We start from the raw sequence: 10,087 nt of genomic DNA on the forward strand, positions 1-10,087 counted from the left end.
GACAGCTGGTTCTCCTCGCTCCCTCTGTCATATGTCCCCGGGGGGGACACTGGAAAAGCAACGGGATGTGGTGGGAAAGCTCTTCTTTGGAGGAGTTGCCCTGGGGGCATGCAGGAGAAAAGGAACTCACATTTATTGAGCTTCTACTTTGTAGCTGGCACTTTACACAGATTAGCTCGGTTAATGTGGTGCTGGAGGAGCCGGGCTCTGGCGTCAGGAAGGTTTGGGGCTGACTTCGGCTCTGCCGCTTGCTGGCTGTGCGTGGCCTCTGGCAAGTTACTTAATGGTTCCCAGCTTCCCAGTTTGGTTTCCTCAACTGCAAAATCAGGGAGAATCATATCTACTTCACAACGTTCTGTGTAAATGAGGTAAAGATTTCCACACACCCTGAGCACTCGCTGCTGTCAGCTCTCGGTATGAACCGCCCCAAGTGGTGGGCGCCTTTAACTCGGATTTATAGGGGAGGAAACGGAGCCTCAGAGAGGTTAGGTCAAACGCCCAAGGGCCTGTGGTTAGGGAAGGGGCTCTAACCCAGCTCCGATGCCAGCCACTCTGAACTGCGAACCATGCGCAGAGGAGCTCTGAGCTTAGGCCTGTGTCTTCTAGGTGCCTGGAGCCTCTGGGGTAGAGCTGTTGGGCTCTCCTTTCTCAGGCTGCCCCCCCACCCAGAGGGGAGAAGACTGTGGAGCAGACGGCTTTGCCCATGTGACCCTTGGCCCCCCGCTCTTTGGTGCATGGCCCGGGAGAGGAGGGTCCACTTGGGTCTCGGGTGGGTGAGGCACTATCCATGGACGCCACTCCACTCTAGAGCAATCTCTCTCCACGTGACAGGAGTGAGCCCAAACTGCCAAGCCCCAGGCAGCCTCTCTCCAGGGTAAGGACAGACTTACCACCCCCCATCCTGCCCCACCACGGGGGCATGGGGGGCGGGGGGAATGCTTGCTCCTTTCTGCACAACTTTATTTCCAGTTAACTCAAAGTGAAACCCACTGGAATGGTCTAGGGGTAACCTACTCAAAGGAGCACAGGCAGTGAGGGAAGGGAGACAAAAAGCTGCTTGCAGACTGGGTAAAAAAAGGGGAGCTCCTGGGAATTCCAGATAACCAGCCGGGGGCGGGGGGGGGGGGGGGTGGGGCGGGGTGGGGGCGGGGTGGAGGGGGGACGGGGGGGGGGGGGGGGAGGCTGGTGGATGACAGCAGACCAAAAGAGTGCGGATACATGAAAACAGCCAGAGAGTGCAAAATCAAGAGGGCTTCAAAGGACAGAGATGGCTGGCTCTCGAGAGGAGAGGGCAGGAGCCCGGGAGAGTAGGTTTCCATTCTCTAAAGGGCTGCTCTCCTGTCCCAGGATGGCAGGGTAAGGAGGGACCCTCGACTGAGGGCCTGCCCCCGGGAGCTTACATCTCCCTCCGATGCTTGCCCTCACCTCGGTCACCCTTCTCCCCCTCCCCCAGCTGTACGTTCCCCATGGAAGAGCCCTCCCCTCTGCAGAGCCACACTGCATCCCTTCCCTAGGCCCAAGTCAGTCGCACCTCCTCGAGGAAGCATTCCTATACACTCCCACACAGAGCTCGCAGTTCTGATAACATTTATAGTCTAAATCACACAGTTTAGCGCTTGGTTTTAAATAACTGTCTGGTATTATTCCCTCGTTATTGCTTGTGAGTATGAGTTTTGCCTCCCCAGCTGACTGGTGGGTTTCCTTACCAGCAAGGACTGTGTCTTACACTACTTTACTTACTCCCCCACCCCACGGCCCATCCTGCCTGGGAGACGGGCCCCGGGAAACGGGGACTTAGTGGGTCAGGACGGATGGACCACGGTGGCTTCGATGGCTGGAGAACTTCCTGACTAGCCTCTCAGGGAAACACTGACATGGATACAGCGGCAACCTCAGGTTTTAAAGGGTCGGCTCCCGTCACCCCTGTTCTCACCCCTGCAAAGGCGCCCCCCATTTGGCTCTGAGGAAAACTCTTCACTCCAGGCTCTCCGAGATCTGGCCTCCGAATGTCTCTCAAACCCTCCAGGAACAGCCCTGCCTCTGAGCCCCCGCACCTGCTGTTCCTTCCACCTGACGTGCCCTTCCCATCTCGCCTCCTCTTCATCTTTGCTCATATGTCCCCGTCTCAGCAAGGTCTCCCCAGGCCACCATGTACAGAATTACAAACTCTCCTCTTCCTAACACAGACTCTCCCACTGCCCCACCCCTGCTTTATTATTTTTTTCCAGCACTCGCCAGTCTCAAACATACTATTCATTTTACTGTATTCCCCAGACCATGAAGTGTCAGCTCCACAAGGACAGAGATGTCTGGGTGTTCACTGTCTCCTGTTCCCCCAGTGCCTAGCACAGATGCTTAATTAATACTTGCTGAATGAAGAGATCCCAGTTCCACCCTGTTTCTGAGATGGCCCAGAGATGGGCCAGGGACAGGAACATTCTGGAAGTCCCTTCCAGAAGTGGCATTCCAGCATTCCACTCTTGGACCAATGCTGGGGAAGCACCTTCCGAAGTTCAGAGGCCTGGAGCTGTGCGAGCCCCAGCTGCCTTCATCCCACTGGGAGGTCTGTCCAAAAGTAGAAGGCGGGGGTGGGGGCACTGGCGGCAAGGTCCTGTGTCAAGTCCACCCCCCACGCCCAGACACAGCTTTTAAATTTCTGGCTTGCCCAGCAGCTGCCCCTCTGTGCTCGCTCGCTCCCCTGGATGTCGCACCTCTGCCCTCCCAGGCCAAAGACAGACACTTCATCACCTGCCTTTGAATGTTCATACTGAGAACACTCTAAAGAGGGACAAAACCTTTTCTGCCTTTCTTCTCTTCCCCTCCTTTGTCTTTAAAAAGACAGGGTCAGGTAAGACAGACCCACTTTTCCTGGAGGACCCAGGCTGGGTGTCTAACTCTGCTGCCCCTTCTTGCTTATGTTTTTTTCTTTTTTCCTGGAGGATCCACCTTGTGACATGTAAATATGAAGGCTTGTCCTTGTTCCTCCCAAGACACATGAGCCTCTCTAGTTAGAGACACCGCACTGACAGTGCTCATTCCAAACCAACCCCGCTAATCTGCTCAATCTGGGGTCTCTGTCCCATGCTCACATCTCCCAGAAGTCACCTTCATATTGGTTCCCACTATGTGGCTGTGGGGACTAGCTCTTAGGGTCCCCCTTCTCTGAGGCCACTGGCTTCCTGCAGCCCCAGAGGCACTTAGCTAATACAGAAGGAAACAATGTTGGCTCTGAAAGAACTGTGACCTACAGGGGCAAGAAGATGGGAGACCTTCTCTGAAGATCCCCCAAAGGAGACAGGCAGTTCCTAGCTTGGACAGGACTCGGGAACTTTTCAGCCGGGGGAGGGAAGGGAATGGGCAGGATGCCCCCAGAGAATGTTCTAGGAGGTCCAGGGGGCACTGGATTCTGGAGTGGTTCCAGAGCAGGAGCCCTTGGGTCAGAGAGAACATTAACTCCTCTGTTTTTTTTCCAGCTATGCTCCTTGAGCAGGTTACTGAACCTGAGTCTTGGTTTCCTTGCATTTAAATTTGAAGTCATAAAAGCACCTACCCCATCAGGGTGTTTAGGAGGATTTAATGGGCCAACGGATGTAAAGCACTTGGCACAGCACCTGGCACATAGTAAGTGTTCAATAAACACCCGCGGCTACCGTGAGTGCCATTTCAGTGTGAGAGGGGGAGGCTGAGACACAGCTGTCGCCCCAGAAACCCCCTGCCTCCTCTTCAGTTCGAGACCTACCTCAAGTCCATCAAATGCTGATCAGCAGGGAAGGAGTAGGGAGCGGGGGGGAAGAAATGTCCAGAGAGAAACTGAGTTCTAAACCAAACCTGGTTCTGCTCACCTCCTACAAAACGGCTCCCTCAGTCCATGGGAACATTGGAGAGGACATGGTTATGAGGCCAGTCCCAGCAAGGGCGCACCAGCTCCCTTGCCCAAAGGCCAACAATGTCTCCGGGCACTGGAGACAAAGAGGCCAAGGTGGGCCACATTCAAGGTGTTCCTGATATCCACAGATGGTGACGCACATACAGCAGGCCCCTTTTCATCCACGACTCCGGGGTCCCAGGCTCCTCCGCACCATGGTCCCCAGACCCACCATCTGTGCCCGGCTGACTCCTTTTCAAGCCTTGCCCCGGATGTCATGTCCTTTGAGAGCCATTTCTTAACCCGCAGACAGAGCCAGTCCCCCTGTTTGCGCACCCTGTATCACAGCACTTCCTAATTGCTGTAAGCCGCCCCTACTTAATGATAGCGGTAGTCCCACAGCACTTACTGGGCCAGGCTCTGTTCTGAGCTTGCTATATGGGTTCACTCATTAAATCATCATAACGACCCTCCGAAGCAGATTCTATGGTTATCCCATTTAGACACAAGGAAACCAAGGCACAGAGAGGTTAGGTGACACGTCCAACATGGCTCAGCTAGAAATGGAGCTCCACCTAGGTGGAGCCTGGATTTGAACCCTCGCAGTGTAGCTCCAGACTCTACACTCTTACTGTGAACTCTTAAAAGGCAAGGGTGACATCTGATGACCCTCTGTCCCAAGCACGGGGCTGTGCACATAGTAGATGCTTAGAAAGGATGGGTTGACTGCATAAGCCAATGCCTGTTTGAGGCTAACCTGGTGAATATTCCAGCCTCTGAGCTGCAGGATGGAGAAACCCAAGCCTCTCAGGGAAGTAGGAGATAAAGGTGCCCTTCTTATTCGCTGTCTTAGGGATCCCACCGCAGCACACCTCGACTGCCCTGCTTCTGTCTAGTCTCTTGCTCTGTGTTTGTTGTTTCCCAGTTTCTCTTCTGCCTTTGTGCTCCTCTCCTTTTGTTCTTTGATCACTACCCCCCTTCCCCTGCCCCATCCAGGCCCTGCCCATTGTCCCTCCAGGTAGCTCTTGCATCCTTCAAAGCCTCCTACCCCCATTCTTGGCCTTGGAGCTTTTATAGAGCCCAGGCCCATCGGTCCAAGGAGGCTGAGAAGCACCAGTGATATTGACTCATTACACTGGCCATGGACCAAGCTCCTACACCCTGACCCTGAATGAAAACAGCAATTTCCCATCAGTTCTACCTGGATGCAGAGTGGGGGTGCGGCTGGGGGGTGGTTGCCTGCCTATAGCTTGTCACTAATCTGTGTGGAATGAGGAAGAGCCACTACCCTCTCCACCTCCTCTCTCAGGGTCCCAGTTCCTCCAAGAAGCCCCCGCCGAGCCCCTGAGAAAATGTATTCATGCAACCATTCAACAGATCCTTTTATATTCTAACATTCTAGCTGAGGAGAAGAGGCAGCCTTCTGAAACACACGGGTACAATGTACCTTCAGACAGCTGCACGAGGGGCCAGATGTCACAGACATCATAGAGGCTAAAGGAACTGCAGACAATTAGTGCTTTCAAAACAGAGACCTGTGTGACCTGGGGCAAGTAGTTTATGCTCTCTGGTCCTCAGTATCCTAGCTCTGAAGAAGGGGATGACAATCTAGCTCTTAGGTTGTCTGGAGCATCAAATGGGATAATTTTTGTAAAGCTGGTGACAGACTGGTGCTTAGTAGGTGCTAAATAACACATTTCTTTCTCCATCCTCCATCTAAAACACTGGCCGTCTGCTCCACCTCTCAGATAAATGGTAAGATACAAATGGACCAGCCTTTAGATCAGAAATGTCTTAAGGACAGAATGATCCTGGGTCTGTAAGCTCTGGGGTAAGTGGTAATGCTGTAAGCTGCTGGGCTCGTCCTGTTAGAGATCACTTGCTATGATGATGATGATATTTCACTAGGATTATTCACACTACCCTCCCCCACTCCCAAGCAGTGGGTCTTTGAAAGAGGCTGGTGGGCACAGAACTAATCAGCCGGGAAGTCCAAATACAAGTTCAGTTCTGCCCTGAGACATGGAGGTTTGTTTAACTGCTATATTCTCAGCTCTTAAAATAGTACCAGGCACATAGTAGGTGCTCAATAAATTGCTGATTTTTTTTTTTTTTAAAGCAATGGACTTTCTTTTTCTTTGAAATAAAAAGATGGATAGGGGTGGGCTAGGAGGGATAAATGGCAGGGGCCAGGGGGCATGCCAGGGAAATGAAGTTGCCAGGCCCACCAACCCGGCCTCCTCTGCAAAGGGGTACAACAAAGCCAACAGTGCGTGTGTCCCCACCTTAGAACGTTTGGTAACTGAGCACACATGCCTGCCTTGAGGTTTATGCTGCAGTTTTCAGAACAGAAGGAGGGCAAAGGTGGAGACAGAGATCAGGAAGCGGGGGAGGGAGAGGTCTTGGAGAGCAGTGTGAGGAAAAGGGAGACAAGGAGATACCCGTGGAAGAAAGAGAGCGAGGGGAGGAGAGAAAGAGGAAGAAGGAGGGACGCAGAGGGAGAAAACAGAAGTGCGGAGCAATCCTGGACAGTTACAGAGGAAAGCTGCTGTCACAGCCTGCTGGGGAATTCATCCCAGCAGACCCCTGAGTTCCCACCGCCTCTGCTGGCTCCTCGGGAAGGAGGGTGCCAGGGGGAGGGTGTGCATCTGGGGATGCTCCTAGATACTAGGTGTCCACCAGGCACTGGGCAGTTCTTAGTCCCTGAAGCACTGTGCCCTTAGTTCCTGCCAAAGATGGGGCCCCATCCTGGTTCTGAGGGACCCCCCCTAGGCAGTGTGAAGCAACCCAGGGGGAAGGAAAAGGGCCTAGAAGGCTCAGACCCCTAGCTGTGCCCATCTCTTGCCTCTTCTCCACAGAAGGGCACCTGGCCAGCTGGGAAAATGGGTCAGGCCACCTACAGCTGACTTTTTTTCCTGATAACTACAAGGGGCGGGGGCTCAATGCCCCAGACACAGCCCCTGCCTACCCCATGCCCAGTGATCTTTGTTGGTGGGACCTTTAAGAAGCAGTGGGCTTTGGGAACCGAACCTGGCCTTCTTACTCAGGAAGGAGACCTCGGGCCAAAGCCCATCCCAGGCTGGCCGGGAAGAGTGAGTCTGCTGTTGGCCTGCTACATGGAAAGACCCAAATCTCAGTGATACTCACCAAGCTGCTGGGGAGCTGCCTCTACTCCCCTGACCCTGGGAGGAGGCCGTTCTCTCAACCACCCCACCACCGGGGTCTACAAACTGCGCACTGACCGACCCCTCTCTGGCAACTGAACGCTGTGCCCAGCCCACCCCCTCCCGACCCTGCCGGTCGCCCAATTAGAAGCTGCGTTGGCTCCAACAGATGGGAGCTGCGGCAGCCTGAGGAACAGAGCACAAAGCCCAGCTGACATTTTCCTTCCTGTTCTTTCGGCGGGGGAGGAAAAACAGGGACTGGTGTGGGGGGGTGCACAGCAACATCCCTAGGGCCAACCCCCCAGTGCCCAGGTCTCCCGCACCTCTTTAGCTTCTCAGCTCAGCCCTAAATGGAGGTCAGTCCCCCCTCACCCAGCGGTTCCTCGCTGGCTGGGCAGCCAGAGCTTGCGCCGCCCTTCGCCTGCAGGACTGACGGACCACCTGTGGCTGGCCAGCCCCCTCCTGTCTCCTGGGTGCTGCGGTGGGCCCAGAGCTGTCCTTCCGAAGCCGCTTCCTACTCTCAGAGCCCCCCCCCCCCCGCGCCCCCCGCGGCTGGGACCAAGGCCGGCCCATCCCCCACCCCCAAATGTCCCATCGCAGGCTGCGGACAGACCCCTGCTGGCCCGGGAGAAGCCTGGCTCCTGGTTCCAGATACTTCGGACAGACACCAAGGCCACCTTGTCCCTCCGCGCGGACACCCGAGCTCCGAGCGGCCCCGGAGAGCTTCCACCCCACCAGTCGGCCCCTGTCCCGCCCTCTCTATCCCCTCGGCCACCTTTCGGCTGCCAGACATCTCCGGGCGCCGCTCTATCCAGCAACAGTTTGGGGCGTCTCGGGCCTCCCCCGGGGGGATTACGGCCCGGCCGCCCCCTCCCCCGCCGCCTCGGGTGCTGCCCGCGCGGCCGGCTGCCTTCTTTACCTTCTGAACCAGCCCTGCCTCCGTCTGCCCCGGCGACCGCCTCCCTCCCCGAGTCCCAGGCTCCCGGGCCGGCGTCCCCGCGGCCGCCGGCGGCCCGCCCCTCCCCCAGCCCCCGGCCGCTCCGGCCGCGTCCCCCCGCCGCCACGCCGACGGGCCCCCGCGCTGCCCGGGGCTCAGCCCGGGGCCGCACACTCACCCGCGGGCGCCGTCCGGGCTCCCGGGGCCGCCGTCCGCCGCCCGCGCCGCCGCGCCCCGCTCGGCTCCGGCTTCAGCACGGGGCTGGGCTGGGGGAGGCCGGGGCGCGCCCTCCTTCCGCGCCGGGGCCGCCGGCGCAGGCCGGGCAGGGTCGCGGGCGCCTTCCCCGCCGCCGAGTCGTCCGGGGAGCGGTCCTGGGCCCCGGCCGGGCGAGCGCGGCCGCAGAATCGCCGTCCTCGCCGCCCCCGCCCGCGCCCGCGCCGTCCGCGCCCCGGGCTCCGCGCCGCCCTGCGCGTCGTGGCCGGAGGCTGGCGGGCGACAGCCGGGCGCTCCCTCCGCGCAGCGCGGCCGCAAGTGCACAGAGCAGGCCCTCGCGCGCCCCGCGCCCCTCCGCGCGCCCCTCCTCCCGGCTTCGCGCTCAACCTGCCCGCCCGCTTCGCCGCTGCTCCCCCAACCTCCGCGGCCCGCTCCGGTCGCCTCCTCCCCGTCTGCATGCCACGCCCCCCCCCCCCCCCTTCGGTCCCGCTGCCAGTTTAACTCCTGAGTAGCCGGAGGCCCCCCTCTCCCTAACGCGCACACGCACCCGGGAGGGAGGAGTTGGGTGGGGCCGATGCTAAGGCTGGAGTCGCTGGGGCCGGGGGGTGGGGGGGGGGGGGTGGGGGGGGGGGGGGTTTGTGTGTGTGTGTGGGGGGGGGGGGTGGTCCTGTGCCTTTGGACGCTAAGCTTAGCTGAGAAAAAGGGGAGCGGAGCCCAGATCGGAGGGGAAAGGGATGGCGCTTCTGATACTGCCTCAGCCTCTTGTAAAGGCCGGGCGGACAGAAGAGGAAATTCAGCAGCTTTTAGAGGACAGGTGCATCTCGAGGGCAGTGCGTGCTCCGAAGACAACATTTCTGTTGCCCTCCCAAGTTAACAGCAGACTGAGGAATGCAGTGAATGGGTTAGAACTTGTTCCTGGGCACAGGCACCTCTCATCCTAAAAGAACGGAGTGGAATGCCCACCCCACCCCCCACCAGCTCTCATGCCCTTCCAGCATTGCCCCCTGAGCTGGCAGCTCTGGCATTCTGGAAGAAGCTCCCATTACGACCCTCAGTGAAGGATGGCAACCTCCATAGGCGTTAGTCAGGAACTGGCAAGTCCGCTCAGGGGCTTGGCTTCTGGGGGTGCCGGTTCTGCTGGCTGTGCTATGAACACTGGGAGAGGAGAGCAGGAGCTGATGGGTGCTGAGGGTGGGTGCTGGGCTGCTGCCAATGCCTTCCAAAAGCTGGGTCACTATCACGAACTGGGGCTTTTTGAGGGTGAGTCTTCTGGAAGACACTGCTTGAGGCCCTTGCCTCGGTGGGGCCTTCAGCCTGGATCACTCAGAATACAGGCAAGCTCAGCTCCACGATAGGCCACGCCCCGCGGATGGGGTTTGAGCAGAGCCTGCAGAACCAACCATAGGGGAGTGGGTGAGGGGGAGCCCAAGGTAGGGGGAGTCCTGCCAGAAGTGGCGTCTATCTAGTCTGCCTTCTTTCTTTTAGGTCTTGAGTGTGATCAATGCCTCCTGTGAGCTGAGCTCCGGACAGAGCATTCTGGTTCTTTCTTTTCCAAGGGCACAGCCAGTGGTAACTCCATGCCTGGAGGCTTTTATAAAGTCAGTTTGAAAGTCTGTGTATTCTCTATGCACAGAAGGGGTTCTCACTTTCCTATTGCCAATAAGCAGGTATTAAGTTTCCATTGTACCTCCTAAACCACCTCTACTCCCCACCCCCCACCTCCACTCCTGCCGTGGGGCATAATGGTCTCAAGGAGCTTAGGAGGATGAGTTGGAGGTATATGAAACAAATTTTAACATTTCGAGGCAATGGAAGTGCCATAGAAATACAGAATGAAAAAGCCATTATTGGCTAGGGTTTATTCGTGGAAGGTTTTATGGAGGAGTTGAGATTCAAGCTGAGTCCAGA

At 57.5% G+C, this 10,087-nt stretch overlaps 1 protein-coding gene across 2 annotated transcripts in view; it reads right to left on the reverse strand.

Moving 5' to 3' along the window:
• The window catches only part of LRRN2 (leucine rich repeat neuronal 2), a 61,326-nt gene extending 53,096 nt beyond the window's left edge, over positions 1-8,230 (reverse strand). The window contains exons 1-2 of one of the 2 annotated variants that reach the window (XM_059413204.1): positions 8,145-8,230; positions 131-316 (exon numbers count right to left, since the gene is read on the reverse strand). The gene's annotated coding sequence lies outside the window, so the exon portion shown is untranslated. The remainder of the gene's footprint in view (positions 1-130; positions 317-8,144) is intronic. The other variant, XM_059413203.1, reaches the window with a different exon arrangement.
• Between the last annotated feature and the right edge of the window lie 1,857 nt (positions 8,231-10,087).

The sequence above is a fragment of the Mustela nigripes genome, chromosome 10 (assembly GCF_022355385.1).
Source record: "Mustela nigripes isolate SB6536 chromosome 10, MUSNIG.SB6536, whole genome shotgun sequence".
Taxonomy (NCBI): Eukaryota; Metazoa; Chordata; class Mammalia; order Carnivora; family Mustelidae; genus Mustela; species Mustela nigripes.